Source organism: Ceratotherium simum, chromosome 30 (genome assembly GCF_057802395.1).
Source record: "Ceratotherium simum simum isolate JZ-2026a chromosome 30, ASM5780239v1, whole genome shotgun sequence".
In the NCBI taxonomy this organism is placed as follows: domain Eukaryota; kingdom Metazoa; phylum Chordata; class Mammalia; order Perissodactyla; family Rhinocerotidae; genus Ceratotherium; species Ceratotherium simum.
The window spans coordinates 1,264,536-1,282,340 of NC_141929.1; the positions used below are offsets into that span (position 1 = coordinate 1,264,536).

The 17,805-nt window shown below is 45.1% G+C and overlaps 1 protein-coding gene across 7 annotated transcripts in view; it reads left to right on the forward strand.

Annotated features, from left to right (window-relative positions):
• ANKRD11 (ankyrin repeat domain 11) overlaps positions 1 to 17,805 on the forward strand; it is a 214,293-nt gene that overhangs the window by 63,501 nt on the left and 132,987 nt on the right. For all 7 annotated transcript variants that reach the window (XM_087419777.1, XM_087419774.1, XM_087419776.1 and 4 more), the window contains exon 2: positions 11,838 to 11,922. The gene's annotated coding sequence lies outside the window, so the exon portion shown is untranslated. The remainder of the gene's footprint in view (positions 1 to 11,837; positions 11,923 to 17,805) is intronic.

Consider the following 17,805-nt stretch of genomic DNA (forward strand, 5'->3'; position numbering starts at 1 on the left):
TACACAATGTAAGTGATAGGAGCTGGAAACGTCTGCATTTGGAGGCCAGTGTCCTGTCTGTATCTCTTCCTCCAGATACTGTGGTTAAAGAAAAGAATCAATGAATATTAGTAATCTTACACATTTATGTAGCTATTTTCCAGGTGCCCTTTGACTGTTTTCTTATGCAGTTCTTGCAGGCTGAGAGGAGAGCAGCATTCACCTCTGTCCCTCGCCCAGCCCTCCTGCCCTCTCTCTGTCTCTCCCTCTCCCTCACAGCTGCTTAGGGGAGATCTTTTAATTTGAGAGCTTAATCATGCTTGAATTGGGCCTAGTGAGCAATACTTCTTTTCTATTGGTAATAATATTTTGAAAGCCTTGTCAGTGGTGGTAAGGTGGAGTAAAAAAGGAGTTTGTAACTTTGCATACAGTTACAGGTGTTCCAGTGCTGTCAGGAGTTGGTAACTCTGAAAGGGAGAAAATGGACACTTTATTCATAGACATTTACTAATTTGTAGGTGAGGCAGAACCAGAGAGCTCTGTGGAGCCAGTATGCTATGCCAAAAATTTTGAATTACCTGGGGATCAGGAGCTGACCAGGCATGGCCACTCAGCTGGGGCTTGTATGAAACACTCTGGATTGGGAAACATTCTTACTTCTTGTATTCTTAATTTCTAATTAATTTTGTCTATCAACTACATCTATTTGAGGTGAATTTTCAATTGTATCAGAGAATGATTGTAAGCTGGATGGATCGAAAGGACGAATGCTCAGTGGCGAAGGGGAGAGAGCTTTATTGTGGCAGTGCTTCTCCGCGAAGTGGCCTTGTTTCCGTGCTTGCTAGTACAGCCGTTAGTTACGCACTCTCATGTTCTCTGAAGTGGAGGGTTTCCTCTACACTGTGTCTTCCATTTGCATGTATATTGTGTGACTAGGGTGCAATGTGGGGCTGGCTCCGAGACTATGGATCCTTTAGGGACTCGGGAGACGGCACAACGGTTGTACTCCAGCATGAGTGGAGAGGGGCGCTTGGGAAAGGTTTCCTGAGGACGGTGGTGACATAATAGAAAAATAGAAAACAATACACATCCACTCTAGAAAATGTGAAAAGTCTTGACAGTATGAGGAAGAAAGTCAGGATCTGAGTGTGGTGTTGGAGGATGAATAGGAGCTGGCCTGGGTGGGCAGAGGGGAAGAGGGAGCATCCTACAAGGGAAACATGATGTTTTCAAGAAATCGGAAGAAGTTTGGTATTGCTGAGGAGGCAGCCCACTAGGGCATCATTCAAAGCCTGCTTTGATGCTTAACAGAAAGCCTGCTTTCTGTTAAGGGGTCATGACCTTGATGAGATCCAATCCATACCAGCAGCCAACCTGGAATATAGTAGAAACTATATTAGTGGGTTGCCTTCTGTGGGAAGGACAGTTTGTTCTGTGAAACCTTTTCTCCCATGATGTACTTGTATGTATGTGTGTACTGTGTCATGATGTAAAACGTTTCCCGCTGTGGGTCTGAAGTTTGAAAAACAGTAACATATTCCTTGTTAGCCTGGTGACTCCTGTAGGCCAGAGTGGGGTGTAAGTAAGGTGACTCAGATGTGCAGGTTCACTTCTCAGCAGTGTGGGGGGTGAGTTGGCTGGTGTGTGTTCAGGTGGAGATAATGTAGGTGAGGAAATACTGAGGGGCTGCTGCATTAGGAGTTAGGACAGTGGCAGTATGGAGGGGAGAGAGTGAGGTTTAGAAGCTGGAATTGGCAGAACTTGTCAGCTGGCTTTGGATCGTGAGAGAGAAGGGGACAACAGGTTTCTGGCTTGGAGGATTGTCTAGACAGGGCACCCCGACCCAGAGCAGGAGGTACAGCAGTCATAACTGACTTGGGGGCCCTGTGTGTGCGCTGTGCATGTGCTGTGGGTGTGTCTCTTACGTGGTTGGACTTTGTGAGCTCAGTGTGGAGCTCTGAGCTGGAGAACTGGAATCGAGATTTAACAATTACGGTTGTTAAAGCCACAAAGGCAGATAAGATTGCCCAGAGAGAGCTGAAGGAAGCCACATTTAAGGAGCAGGTGCAGGAGGAAGATCTCGCCAGTGAAACAAGTGGACACAGAGTTAGCAAGAGAACCTGGAGTGGTGTGCGGGGAGCTGGGAGAGAGGGCGATGGTAGAAGAATGCTGCTGAGAGGCCAAGTCAGGTGGGTGTCAGCGATGTTCCTGGTGTAGATGGAGGAGGAACTGAGCCTGCCTTGGACTTCTGTGGTATGAATTGTCTCCTCGTAAGTGCCAGCATCGTGTCAGTATTCGGGTCGAGGAATGCTTTGTCAATTATAGACTTAAAACGCTCTCCCAGAACTGTGGTCACGTGGGAGGTGGGTGGTCTGTGTGTGACTGCTCCGAATGCAGGCTCTAAAGCCTGAGTTTGATCCTGACTCTGAGGCAAATGATTCAACCTCTCAGAACCTGGTTTCTCATCAGAAAAATGGAGATGATCTTGTTCCCCTAGGGTTGTTGTGAGAGTTAAATGGAACAGTGCATGGAGAAGACAGTGCAGGTCAGTGGTGGGCACCGGCAGGGCTGCCAGGGGCCAGGACTGTCCTGTGCCAGGACCCTTCCAGACGCTTGGATGGGTCAGAGCTTATACAAATACATGATACATCAGGTCACACTCACTCGGGCCAACCTGCTTTTAATGATCCTTCACCTTTGCTACTTGAGAGTTCTGTAAACAGAGTTGGATATAACTCCGCCTGTCAGGAAGGCTCTGTCAAGTATGCGAAGGCTTTGCTGAAAGGCTGGGTGGAGCTGAGGCTGACTTCCCACTGGGTCACTTCTCTTTCTCAGCCTGTGCACCCACTCCTGGCGGTTGCAGGGGCCCCATTTGTGATGCAAGAGAGAGTGGAAGAGTGCAGTCAACACTAACTGGTGTGATTTCCAAAGAGAAATGGGAAATGATACCATCTAAAGAAGAAACTCCCTTTTGTCTGTCTGAAGAAAGCAGTGTGATCCGTTCTGGTGATGCTCCTCTCCTTCCAGTGGCTGGGCATCAGGAGCATTGGTGAAACTGGAGAAGGGGTGCTTCCTACTAGTGGACATCCAGTGGGCCTGAGGTACAGTCTGCAGTGTAGAACACCTGTTAATAAGTCACTCATTCAGTTGTTCAACTTTGTCCGTATTGTAGGGAAACACTCAGCTTCCATACGTGAACGTTTGAACATCGGAGCTGACCATTGCTGCTCCAGCTCCGTTCTGTGACGTCAGAGCTATGCACTCCTGCCTGCCATTTCCTCACACACCCATTTACGGCCCCTTCATTGCATTTTAGGTGTTCAACTGTACAAATGATTCCTGTCAGTTCACATTCTAAATGAAAAGAGCAGTACATATTTAGAGAAAGTGATGTGTTTTAAAGGAAACGTTATGTCCGATATTGAAGAGTCTTAAAACTAAAGCGTTTTAGGGATTTTTAAATCGAATCCTCTTGTTTTATAGATTAATAATCTGAGGGGTTTTCCCCCTAGTACTTAAAAAAAAAAAATCACCCTTTTAGGAAAAAGAATGGCAACATTTGAGTACCTTGTCTACTCTCAAAAAAAATTCAGGAAAACTTTATTGTTCTGTAAGTTGCAGTATATATGATGTTTAAAGGAAAGCATTTATGACAGTTCCATATGGATTTTAGGATCACTTGTCCAGTTTTGGACAAAAGGCAGTTGGGATTGCATTGAATCTATAGGTCTCTTTGGGGGTTTAACAACATTACATCTTCCAGGCCATGAGCACAGGATTTTCCCCTTACTTAGGTCTTCTGTACTTTGTTTCAGCTGTGTTTTCTAGTTTTCAGTGTACAAGTCTTGCACCTCTTCGGTTAAATTTATTCCTAAATATTTTATTCTTTTTGATGCTGTTATAAATGGCGTTGTTTTCTTAATTTCCTTTTCAGATTGTATGGAAACACAACCGATTTTTTGTCTGTTGATCTTGTGTCCTGCAGCTGTGCTGTGCTGCATTCATTTATTAGCTCTGATAGTTTTTTGTAAATTCTTTAGAGTTTTACCTTCCTTTTTTAAAGTGGGTTTTCTAGCTGGACAACCCAGTTTAGTTCAAGCTTCAGTTATGTGCCCCATTGAGGGAGGTGTTGGTTCCCTGTCTATGCCCTGACGTGGTTGGTAGGTTGCTTTTGTTCAGCTCTGTCACTACAAGTCCTGTCTATTTCATGTGGGCTTCCAGGGGAGGGAATAGAGAGTGCTTACTGTGAGTTTAGTGGACGAGACTTGTGTAGCTGAGAACAGAGTGTTCACAGAGCTGTGCTGATCATGTTTAACAGAAGACAGACTGCTACCCATGCTCCTGTAGTCTGTATTCCTTGGATTATTCACTTTGTAAGAATAAAACAGATGAGTGTTGTGAGAGGTTGCAATAAATAAGCAATTGTTCACTAATGGAGTGAAACAGCCACAGCACTGATTTCTGTCATTTGTGTGTTTCCAGTGCCCATGACCCGGATCATAAAGTGGCAGGGTGGTCAGATGACAACACAGTCATGTTTCTTTTGAGTTTTGCCCTTATAGCGTGATGCTGATTTGGAATTCTTTTTTTGCTAGGAGCTGGAGATACTGGTAATCTGTTTCCTGACTTAGATCCTCAGAAAAGTTGTTTATGTCGTCATTAATCAGGATTTCAAGCTTGTGTGATGTCTCAACAACAGTTCCTTATTGGGCTTCTTATATTGAGGGTGAGGAGGGAGCCAGGGAGCCTGTGAATTTAAAAGTTGTGGACTTCCTGATTGAAAGTCAGTGCCGGTTAATGTTTTGTGGAGTCTAGGTGACTCCTGCCAGGGACAAGACGGCCTGTTTTGCACAGTCCAGTGTTGTCCACTCCCTCCAGGTGTTAGGGGCCTATTTTTACAGTCTGCTCCCAGTCACTTTCTCTCGTTTGATTTCACACTTTTATCCTCCTAATTTTTGGGAATTTCCCAGTTTCTGGTCTGCAGAGTTTCCCTTTTCTGTTTTTCTTTATAGCTATGCATCTATTATTTTAAGAAACCCACTTTCTGTCATTCCCCTGGATTTGGTAGCGGGAGCGTGAGACCTGTTTGTTTTGATCTGGAGCCTTAGGCTTCTCCTGCTTCCTGGGTGACGTACAGGGTGTTGGATTACTGTCAGCGCAGTCCTCCTGCAAGGTAGGGTAGTGTTCAGTGGTCCCCTCTGTGCTTATTCTGCATCTGTTCACTTTGTACTTTCTTCTGTTAAGGGATATAAAGAGAATTGTCTTGAAAATGTTGATTTTCTATTTGTTGCTTGTTTTGTCCTGCAGTGAAAGAACAGCATTTGGATTGAAGAAAGGAATTGTATGAGGAGCATTCGTTCTTCTTGCAGCTTCTTTCCCACCCCACCTCATTTCTCAAGTTTGCTTAGTTGCCTTTATTCATTCCCTCGAGCCTTCTTTCTCACTGTAAATCAAACAAAGAAAACAGTAACAAAGAGCACCCGTCCTAAAACAAAAAACAAATAATCCCCCCTTCCCCCCCAGCTTGTTTCCCTGGAAGTTGGTCAAGGTCAGGATAATAGCCGTGACTGGAGATGATAGTGGTGCCCACTCCACAGCAGAGTGAAACTTTGGACTGTGGGGCTCTGGGCACTGTCAGGGGTGGGCATGTTTTGTGGCTCGTTGGCAGAATGAATTCAGTCTGTTGGATCTTTCTGTGACTGAGAACTTGAAAATGAGACAAGGCAGATCTGTGGTCTTCAAACGGTCCTTCTTAAGTCCTTTAAGGTTCCATTTGAAGGAGATTTTTAAAGCTGCAATGAGAAGAGCATGCGCATTTGTATTTTACATTTCCAGTTTAGACAGAGAGAGTGATTGAGTGTGTATGCTCTGGGACCAGCCAGCCTGGATGTGAGGCCTGGCCCCACCATTAATGTGGGACCTTTGCTAAGTTTCTCCCCCTCTCAGGGCCTCAGACTTCTCTTCCGTAAAGTGGGGATAATAATGATACTTACCTTATGAGATTGTGTTGTGAGGATTAAATGATTTAATATTAGGTCAAACCATATGACACTGCCAAAATTAGACCTTTTTTTTTTTTAAACAGATTATTGTAGATTCACATGCAGTTGTAAGAAATAATAGACAGAGATCCCTTTATACTTGGCTCAGTTTCTTCCAATAGAACATTTTGTAAAACTATAGTATAATATCACAACCAGGATATTGACATTGCTACAATCCACAGATCTTATTCAGGTCACCCTTGTTTGCTTGTACTGTGTACTGTGTGTAGCTGTGTGCAGTTTTATCACGTTTAGGTCCCTATATCCACCATCACCACCGGGGTCCCTCCTGTGGCTGTTTATCACCACACCCACCTCCCTTCTGCCTCATCTCCTCACCCTTGTCCCAAACCGTGGCAACCACCAGTCTGTCCTCCATTTCTAAAACTCACATGAGAATGTCGTATAAATGGATTTAGGTAAACGAAACCTTCTGGGGCTGGCTTTGTTTGTTCCGCATGGTTCCGCTGAGATCCATCCGAGGGGTTGCAGTGTCAGTGGCTCCTTCCTTTCTGTTGGTGAGTGCATGTCATGGTGTGCACAGACAACAGTCTGTTTAACCATTCACCGGTTGAAGGACATTGGGCCTGATTCCAGATTTTGGCAATTATGAATAAAACTGCTGTGAGCATTCTTGTGGAGACCGTAATTGGACCATTTTTGACCTCCAAAGATGGCAGTCTCAAATAGCTCAGTCTAGTACCTAGAAGGCACTGAGTGCTCTGCTGTGAGTGTTGGTGTTGCCGCCAGACTTAGCTTCTCTGTGTGCAGACCTCGAAACACATCTCTTGCCATTTCTGAGCATGTGTTTAAACTTACTGAAGAAATATTTACAGGTCTCTAACTTAACGATGGTTCGACTTAGGATTTTTCAACTTTACGATGGTGTGAAAGCGATACGCATTTAGTAGAAACCATACTTTGAATTTTGATCTTTGTCTTGGCTGGTGATATGCAGTGTGATCCTCTCTTGTGATGCTAGGCAGTGGCAGAGAGCCCTGCAATCATGAATCATGAGGGTAAACAACCCATACACTTACACCGTCTATCCCTACGCAACCACTGTGTTTTCACTTTCAGAACAGTATTCAATCAATTGCATGAGATAGTCAACACTTTATTATAAAATGAGCTTTGTGTTAGCTGGTTTTGCTGAACTGTAGGCTAATGTCAGTGTTCTGAGCACATTTAAGGTAGGCTAGGCTAAGCTATGATGTTCAATAAGTTAGGTGAACTAAATGCATTTTCGACTTATGATATTTTCAACTCACGTTGGGTTTATCGGGACGTAAGTCAAGGAAGATGTGTACTTATCAGGAAAGCCATAGGTCGGCACTGGTCTCTTCAAGCCCAGTCCTGTGCTCCTCTGCTCACAGCACCTCATGCACAGAAGGAGCACACTGCTGCTTTTCTGTGGGGGGTAGGAAGGAATAGACAGAAATGGACTCAACGTGAAGTGCCGCCTCCTGGGTCCCAGAATCAGTCGGTGTTTGAGTGAGCCCATTGCACGGTGAACCTCCACTGATGAGAGCTGTAGTTCTCCAGAAACGTAGGTTGAAAAGTGGTTCTGTGGCTAACAGTGTTTTAAGACCTGTGGGCTGAGGCCAGTGTAGTCAGACCAGGCTTTTGCTAATGTGGATTCCAGGGCATCTAGGGCATTTGGAAAGGTGGTAAAGGGAGGGAGGTCAGGAGGCTCGAGCAGTGTGCAGTACTTTAAAATCCAGAGTGAAAATTATTAATGTGAAAGAATGGTGTGTGGGCCAGCTAAAGAGACCGTGGTTTCCTTGGTGTTGATTGGAATTATATCAGAATAGGTTTAAAAAAATTGCTCCTCTTCTGCCGTTCAGAAATGATGATTAGCACTTACAGGTCTTTGATTAATAAAAATGGAAGTGATTTAAATATTAAATATTGTTAATAAGTAAAATCTTCCAAAACTTGGGGTTCCATTAAAGGAGAAAAGGGTGACTCTCTGTGGTGAAAACATTAGTAATTCTGGATTTTTTTCTCCCCAAGTAATAATAGAGTCTATCTTGGGTCTGTACAAGGTTATGAGTCTTGCCGGGGTTAGTGTGCATGCCGTCGGTGGCTTTTCAGGGAGACCCTGAGTAAAAGCATGCCGTCTCTCATTGTGTAGCAGAGAAAGGAAGGCCAGTGTTCCAGTGTCAGTTTTTATGCAGAAGCAAGATGGGTTACCGTGAATATCATAGTATTTCTTGGTAATTTTTTATGAAGTTTTTTCTCTACCCCCAATATGGCACCCAGCTCATTAAAGGAATTGGTGAGATATGAAAGAGTAGAAAGATAAATTTGAAATCTTGCATCACTCTACCATTCAGAGATAACCATTACTAATGTTAAAGATGGTTCCTAATTTTTCTCAAACATTCGTGTCATTTTTCTTGCACAGATTGTACACATCAGACTTCCTCAGCACTTGTCCATATTGCCAGTCCCATTGGTGGGAACTTCTCCCTGTTGCTTTTGATGGATTCCTGGTGAGGCAGCGCATCCACGATGGCCTCACTGTCCCCAGACACGGATGGGCAGTTGTCCATCTATCGAATTCCTGCTCCTCTTACTGGTCACGTGCCAGCTGTATGAGACACAGACTTTCATACCTCCATGGTCTGCATCTGCACTCTATGCCCTAAGCTCTGTATTTCTGGGCTGGGAACACACTCTTTGAACTCCTGAGCTAGAAGCTGACAGTAAAAAGTGTAGTCTGGTGCATTTCTGTTTGGAACTGTAGCTTGATTATAGTTGTGGCAGTGGTGGTTCTGATATAAACACATATGCTGCATGAAGCTTTTTTCACATCTTAGAGTATTGCTTCAACGTTTTTCCCAGGAAATGGGATTACTCTGTTAAACGGTATAAATATTTTAGAGGCTCTTAATTTGTATTGTCTTCCAGACATAATTGAGTCAGTTACTAAAGTATTTTCTCTTAGAGTGAAAAGACCTTCAGACTAGGATTTAGAAGACCTGGGTTCTGTTTCCAACTTGGTTTTCATTCCCTGCATGACCTCAGACAACTAAACATTTTTTTTTTAACCTCACTTTACCTAATTTAGGCCCAGTTTCCTTATTTATAAAGTAGCGGTTGGATTAGAGCCTGATTCTCTGTCCAGATGATTTTGCCCTTTAGGGGCCTGTGGCAGTGTCTGGAGACATTCTGGTTGTCACACCCTGGGGGGTGCTACTGGCATCTAGTGGGTAGAAGCCAGGGGTGCTGCTCTACACCGTCAGTGCCCAGGACAGCAGAGAGAAACATTTCTTTCAAATCTGTGGTAGTAGATGTTATGATTTGCTGTGTTCATGTTGCAGACATTCATTATACACTGTGTTGTTCCGTTACTGTTTTTATAGGAAAATGGAAAAGCTTAATGACATACTTGTTACTTTTCAGTAAAACTAAGTTGTGTGATGATTGGAAGCCGCTTTTCCATGTTTCTGTTTGATAGTCCTTGAGGTTAATGTCAGCTTTGAAAAATCCTGTACAAGAGTATAAGGACAGAAAAACACCTCTCCATCTTTGCAGAACACACATGTGTCAGCACAGGTCAGGAAACCACTGTGACCACAGAGTTGGGGACTTCTACTTCATATGAGCACCGTGTCTGAGAACCTTCCCTGTCTCCTGTCTCCGTGTGCGTTTCCCTTCCTGGTTCTGCTCTTTCCTTGTGTTTAGAGAGGAAAGAGAGCCTTATGTTCACATGGGATTGTGTGAAAAGGGGATGTGAATGGTTATTTTTTTTTTTTTCCATTAATACTGGTCTGTTTTATTATTGAAGATCTCACAGCTCTCCTGGGAGATTATACAGTTTTCTTCAGTCAATTTCCTTCCTGATCCTGTAGTATAATTTCTCACTTTCTTAGTGGCAGTGTTATTGTGTTCGTGTGGCAAGGCTACAGTGGTTACTTGATTTATTTGATTTCTTGTGTATAGGAGGTTTGAGAGGCTTCTTAATAAACTCTGGTTTTTACAGTGATTTTTCAAGATTGTTTATTGTGTTATTTGCTCTTTTTTTGATATTAGACTTTGAGTTTACCCTCAAATTGTTGAAATTGCTACATTTTGATGTAAAAATATTTGGTGAATTGAAAATAAATTTTTAGTTGTGTCTGTATCTTTAAATTCCTGGTTGTGAATGACAGAAATAAATTATTTCCATTAATCACAAAATGGAGGAGTGGCCCATTGCATAGTTCTGGGGCCGGGGATCAGCCTGGCTTTCACAGGGCCTGGCCCTTGCTTCTTTCTCCTCTCCACATCCTGTCGGGGCAACAGAGGGGATGAGGGGCGTCCAGCCTCTGGCACTGGGGGAGGTTTTGGAAGGCTCTAGCTAGGACAGTGTGTGAGCTGTGCTGTTGTTATGGTATAAACCTGACAGCAAGCTCCCCATGCACTGTGCTCAAGCTAACCCTACTTTACCAATATTGCTGAAACTTCTGGGTGCTCTTCCTGGTTGGTATCCACACACCCCCACCACCAAGTGGAACTGTTATTTTGAATTTTATATTTTATGATGATTTGCTTTTCATTGATCTTTTACTGTATACGTAGTAAATCAAATATATTGTTTCCTGTGCTTTTGAAAGACACAAATATATTCAGTATATTCCTCTGAGACCTTTTTTTTTTCATTCACTGTTAAGTTTTTTGAGATTCAGTTATGTTCATATGTATAGCTGTAGCTTAATAATGTATGAAGAGATTGTTTACCCATGGATGGTAGCAGCACAGAGTGGACTGACTTCTGTAAGGAATGAGTTGGAAGAGGCAGCCTGTTGAACGGGCTGCTCTGCTCGGTGAGCACTGGCACTGTGTGCTTGCCGTATCCAAGAGGCCCCTCTGTATGCAGCCACCCCCAGACAGTATTTCTTCATCACAGTTACAGAGTGTGCCGGCCCTCCTGGGGTCGCCCTGATCTTCCTGTTTCTCCTGAATTGTGTTGGGAGGAAGTCAGGCTCATGTGGTAAGATGCTGAACTGGAGTTACGTGAAGCATATTTGGTCTGAATTACGATCCTTTGTTTTTGAGAGTGGATCCCTAAGTGATTGAGGGAGAGAGTGAGTGGGGCGGGATGGATAAAGGGTGGCCAGGGATGTCCCGCCTAGAGGGACCAGTGCACAGACTGAAAATGGAAGAGAGAGTCTGGGCAGTGCTAAGGTGAGGGGCCCTCCAGGTGGAGGCTGCATGGTCAGGAGATGGATGCCGCACAGCCGGGAGGTGGAGGTGGAGGTGGAGGTGGGCGTAGGGCGGGTGTGGGAGGTGGGGAGAGGTGGGCCATCCGGACTTTGTGAGCCAAAGGGAGAGTTTAGATTTTGTTCTGAGTGTGACAGGAAGTCCATAGAGGATGCAAAGTGCATAACTTTGACAAAAGTTTAATAATTGTGAGATTTCTGTCAAACTCCATGTAAGGAGAAAAGTCTGTGAATGGCTTCTCCAGGGCCCTAGTCCTGAAGCCCCATCTCTGGGAGAAGGACAGGCATACCTGAGTGTTCTCTTCTCAGCCTGACCTTCCCGGCAGCGCCTTCCAGGAACGATGATTGAGGACAGAGATGTCATTTGGAAAATTGCCCCAAACAGATCATCAGGTGCGAGCCCCTCTCTGGGCTTTACTCTCCCTTTATAACCCCAAATCAGCTCAACAAACGTTGTAAAAGCTTTTTGCTGGTGTAGAGTTAAGGGAAATGAAGGAAGGTCGTGGTGGAATAAATGTTGGTCCCAGTTGAGAGAGACTGGACTGAGAAGAAGAACTGAAGTAGGAGTAATCATTGAAGTGTGTTCGTTTTCCTCTGGTTTCAGAACATACACGGCAGTGCTCTGGAGCACAGCTCTGCTGGATCTGACAGACTGTCCTCATCAGCTCCGAGTTTCAGCTATGGAATCGGTAGGTATTTTACTGCGTTGCCTCTCCTCAGTGTGTGTTACTTTCATAGGTTTGTAAAAAGGACTATCACAGTAATGCTTACATCTCCACGTTGGTTTTCTTGGGCTTGATAGAGTTTTGGCTCAGTGTTTTGAGTTTTGTCCTGGATTTCACTCAGAGGAGGGTGTTGGGAGTAGTGATGGTGAGCTCTGTGTGGTTAGTAGATAGCATCCGCGGTGTCCCGGTGAGGAATTCTGTGGAAAAACTAAACAGGTTGGTAGCCTGGCCTGGGAAGGAAGTTTGTTTCTTCTCAGCTTCCTTTATCTTATTTGCTTCCTCCCAAGTAGTCTGGAGACCACTGGGACCCTGTACTCACTAAGCGTGTTTGTTTTATGCTCTGTGTTTATTGCATTAACCCTTTGCATGAAGAAAAGCTTTTCTAGTCTGAGAATTGTCAGTCCTCCTCAGAGGGAAGCAGTGGATGCCCGGCTCTAGCCTGGTGTCCCGAGTGTCTGGGCAGTGAGTAGCTGCTGGGTAGTCTTGGTTGCTACTTGTGGTATTCCTAGAAGTTTGAGGCCAGTGTGTGGTGGTTGGGGGGGAGTGGGATCTTTTGCTAGGTTTGCTTGACTCCTTGCCTCCTCCTGGGAATTACTGGCAAATTTTTTGAGAGGAGGGGCAGCTGCTTCCTTAGACACACTGGTCTCAGGTCTGACTGAGCATCTGTGCTCTAGGACAAGGTCCTCCCTTGAGAGATGCATGCCACTGGCAGACGGTTTGTTTCCTCTGATATATGGAGTGATAACAATTGGAAAGAAAAGTCTTGGCTCATTTTAGTTTTTCATACTTTGACCAGGTTATTAGTGTTTTAAAACAAATAGTCCAAAAGTGTATTATCTATTCTGTGTTGGTTCCTAGCAGATGTGAAAGAAACCTTTCCTGCTACTTACTTGGTGAGTATTCTTAATCTGACATACCCCATCCTTTATCTCAGCCATCCCGGAATAAGGCCATTTTGAAATGCATCTGGGTGGTCTCTTTGAATTGACTGAAGTATCCTTGGAAATGGGCATAAGGTTTGATGGAAAAGAAATGTTAGATGTCTCTGACTATAGGCTTGGAATTATCTTCTGTTTATCTGCAGGATGGTTAGCAGTTAGAAAGAAGCCAGCTCGGCCACTTGGAGGTGTGGGTGGTCAGGTGGGATGGTAGTGGGTTTTGTGGCACCGGAGAGTGCTCCCCAGGGCGGTTTCCCAGGATGTGCATGTGGATTCTGCTTGGTTGTCTAGGCCGTGGGGCAGCCGTTGAGAGACAGGGTCCAGGAGAGGAGGATGGGTGGAGTCAGGGAGAACCAAACCCCCCACTTGGAGGCTGAGCTCTGCCTGTGTTTGGAACTGTACTACTGGCCTTAACTTATAACAAGGAAAAGCAAAAGGCTGCTTAAATTAGGTTCTTAATAAGTATTTGGTGATTTCTGAATAAAAGAAAACAAGTTATCAGCAGTTCTTTGCTGATAGATTCTTGGGTTGGCCCAACTGGTCTGGTGGATTGAGAGCAATAGATGTGTTAATATTTAGAAGGTTTCCTGACCTATGATGGATTGGCTTTTTTGACTATACCACAGTAATGATCCAAGGTGTCTAATGCCATTTATTATTTTTGTGAACTGTAAGTATTCAGCTAATATTGATTATATTAGTCTTTAAAAAAATCTATAGTGTTTGGATTGAATAAAGATAAACGTTCTTAATAACATGAGTTGCTGTTGTGACTGCCCAACAGGGAGGCCTCTTTCTCGGTCAGTGCCCCCGAATGTGTGAGCAGGGGTCAAGGGCCACAGCTGTGTGAGTGGCTGACTGAGGTCTACCCTGCATGACCTATCCTGACATCAAAAGGCAGAATTTTAAAAATAGAATAATTTTGTAGGCCCTTTGATAATTTGCCATTGTTATTCATGTTGTTCGTTATTTTTAATTTTCATTTTGACCATCTAAGGTGGACTATGAGCTGTTTAGATCAGGTTTACAATCACTTTTTGTGACAGAGGGGGGCTTGTTAAAGCTCCTTTAGTGTTTACTGCTGTACTGCTGTCTCCCATCTCGCTGTCATTTGGGGGCCCCGTTTGGGTGAATTCTGGCCTGGTCCTGCCCTGCGATGTGCCAGGTGTGGCTGTGGTTTTAGGAGTCTGCGACAGCCTGTGTGTGCTAGACTCACTGGTGCTGGCTCTGTGACCCTGGGCCCATGTCTTCAATCCTCTGAGCCTCAGTTCCCCGCCTCGGAAGTGTGAAGGGTGATTAAGTGTCACTGTTCGTGGAAATAAAGCTCCATGAAAGTATAGCTTTAAAATAATTAGATTTAGGGTTTTTTTTTTACCTTTCTCTAGCATAAAACTCTAGTTTATTATTTATTGTTATTTCTATTTATTTATTTATTTATTTATTTATTTATTTATTTATTTATTTTTTTGTGAGGAGGTCAGCCCTGTGCTAACATCTGCCAATCCTCCTCTTTTTTTTTTTTTTGCTGAGGAAGACGGCCCTGGGCTAACATCTGTGCCCATCTTCCTCCACTTTATATGGGACGCCACCACAGCATGGCTTGCCAAGCAGTGCGTCGGTGCGCGCCCGGGATCCGAACCAGCGAACCCTGGGCCGCCGCAGCGGAGCGCGCGCACTTAACCTCTTGCGCCACCGGGCCGGCCCCTGTTATTTCTATTTATTATTATTCAGCTGACAGCTGGTATAATTCTCACTTTGTTAACATCTTTCTTGGTAAAGCAGAAGGGCCAGGCCCTTTTCAGAGAAATGGTGAGATTGAAATGGCTCTTAATTTTTATTTATTTATTTTATTTATTTTATTTATTTATTTATTTATTCCCCCCCCCCCCCCAAAGCCCCAGTAGATAGTTGTATGTCATAGATGCATATCCTTCTAGTTGCTGTACGTGGGACACGGCCTCAGCATGACCAGGGAAGCGGTGCGTCAGTGCACGCCCGGGATCCGAACCCGGGCCGCCAGCAGCGGAGCGCACGCACTTAACCGCTAAGCCACGGGGCTGGCCCTGAAATGGCTCTTGATGGCACACTTTTCCTCAGGTTTAGGATAGTGTGTCTCTGGGAGAGAAATGAGGCTGAGCTGCTACTGAGAGTTGTTTTCCAGCAGTGACCCGCAGGTAGCACATGAGGGTTACACTCACGCTTACTGTGAAATGGGAATTTTGAATTATGTTTCCAAAAACAAAATGGTTTCTGAAAGTGGCGTGTTATAATAATAAAGACAGTGTTGTTTGTATGAAGAGAGGCTTAGATTTCATGGTTTATATTTTTAATTGAGCACCTCTATTTAAAATAGAAGTGTGTTGACTTTTTGACTTGCTGAAATGTTGAACTTATAAGGCATGCGGAAGAGTGATGTGCATAATCTCCCAGTGTCCTTGAATGTGATGCCGAGCCAGCATGCTTGCTGTGGAGGTGTGCATCGCTGACACTTGGCCCTGCCTCCCCAAGAGCATGGGGGACTGGAAGTCTTGTTAGCAATGGAACCAAGTCCCCCTCTGCCTGCTGTTCACGTGCTGGTAACACCAGCCCGCCTGAGCAGCAAGGTTAAAGGGAGCAGGAAGCGGGGGAGGGGGTCCTCTCCTTGGCACCGCTGCTGACAGAGAATTTTTTTTTTTGCTGAGGAAGATTTGCCCTCACTAACATCTGTGCCAATCTTCCTCTATTTTTTTTTTTTATGTGGGACTCCACCATGGCTGGTGAGTGGAGTAGGTCTGCGCCTGGGATCCAATCCTGCGAACCCGGGCCGCCAAAGCAGAGTGCACAGAACTTCAACCACTGGGCCATGGGTCCGGGTCTGAGAATGTTTTTTTTGTGTGTGTGTGTGAGGAAGATTGGCCCTGAGCTAACATCTGCCAATCCTCCTCTTTTTGCTGAGGAAGACTGGCCCTGGGCTAACATCCGTGCCCATCTTCCTCCACTTTATATGGGACGCTGCTGCAGCATGGTGTCAGTGCGCGCCCGGGATCCGAACTGGCGAACCCCAGGCCGCTGCAGCCGAGCGTGTGCACTTAACCACTTGCGCCACCGGGCTGGCCCTCCGAGAATGTTTTGACATCTCATATTGAAGCAGATAAGAGAAGCTCTCCCGGGCCGGCCCCGTGGCTTAGCGGTTAAGTGCGTGCGCTCTGCTGCTGCCGGCCCGGGTTCGGATCCTGGGCGCGCACCGATGCACCGCTTCTCCGGCCATGCTGAGGCCGCGTCCCACATACATCAACTAGAAGGATGTGCAGCTATGACATACAACTGTCTACTGGGGCTTTGGGGGGAAAAATAAATAAATAAATAAAATCTTTAAAAAAAAAAAAAAAAAAAGAGAAGCTCTCCCTAGGCAGGTCCTTCTGCGCCCACTTGTATGATAGGAGTGGCGACTCTTCCTCACCCTGCTACCACCCCAAGTACTAGCTGGCTGTTAGGTGCAGTTCATGGTCACCACGTCAGTGCACGTGTGGTTTCTGCCTCGAGATGTGGCTGCCGGGGTCTGTGGGCACACAGCCAGCTGGGTTGGATTTGCAGGTTATCAGGAACCTGTAGGTCCTAATGCTGATTCATTTGCCTTTTTAGCAAAGAGGTTTTGTTAGGATTTGAAAACATAACAAAGCACACTTTGCTTCATTATCAGAGAAATATGCATAACTAATTACACCAACATAGGTTACTGAATTTTTCAGTATAATAAATTTTTATTGTAATTTTAAGGTACTGGGTCATATTCTTTGGCTAGGCTCCCTTAAACTACGTATAAAGTATAGAATATTAGATGCCATTTAAATTACATTTCATTAATTGCATGTTTTTTTGTTAATATAAAAATTAGCCATTCTGTTCACTTTTCCCCAGAAACTCTTGCTCTTCTCACCACAGCTCTTGTTGATCAGTAGAACTTTGGTCCTCTTTATTGCAAGATACTTGAATTGCTGGGAGAACCTCGTGTCTGGGGAGAGGGTTTGGGAAGCAGGTACGTCAGAGCAGAGGGGGAAGATGAGCCTGTGCCCCAGCAGTAGCTGCGAAAGTGCTGTGAGTTCTGCCTGTCGGGGTCTGTGTTTTCCCTCTGGAAGTTTCTAGCTGGAACGGGCCTCTGGGCTCGGTGACCCCAACCTCACTGGGAAGGAAGGCATGTCATCTGCTCGGGCCGCAGAAGGGTTCGTGTCCTGTTTGTAATACCTCATTTGTTGGCTGTAATATTGCTATTATTTTCCTCCTGTTGTTAACTATAGGGATTCCTATGAAACCAGTGTTTTATTTTACTTTCTAATACCATCAAATTTTAAAGCTGGCTAAAGAGATTTCCTCCGTGTTTTGTGTTTGATGGTGAAGAGATTTGCCTGTATCTGGCTTAGAGTAGATGCTCCATAAGTTCTGTTAAAACTGAGCTGAGGGGCCCGCCCGGTGGCGCAAGCGGTTAAGTGCGCGCGCTCCGCTGCGGCAGCCCGGGGTTCGCTGGTTCGGATCCCGGGCGCGCACCGACGCACTGCTTGGCAAGCCATGCTGTGGCGGCGTCCCATATAAAGTGGAGGAAGATGGGCACAGATGTTAGCCCAGGGCCGTCTTCCTCAGCAAAAAAAGAGGAGGATTGGCGGATGTTAGCACAGGGCTGATCTCCTCACAAAAAAAAAAAAAAAAAAAAACTGAGCTGAACTTTGCTGCTGGAAACACCTAAGTACCATCTTCTCTTCCTGCTGTGCCTTGCTGAATGTCATGCAGGGAGTGAGGGCTCTGCACAGCTCGAAACTATTTGCTACAGAAAGTTGCGTTTACAGCCCACTTCCATCTTGTTGGGAGGAAGAAAAAGGCAGAAGGAAGGAAATGGAGGGGCGGTGTGCCCGTGGGGCTGTGTCTGGGGATTGGCTGG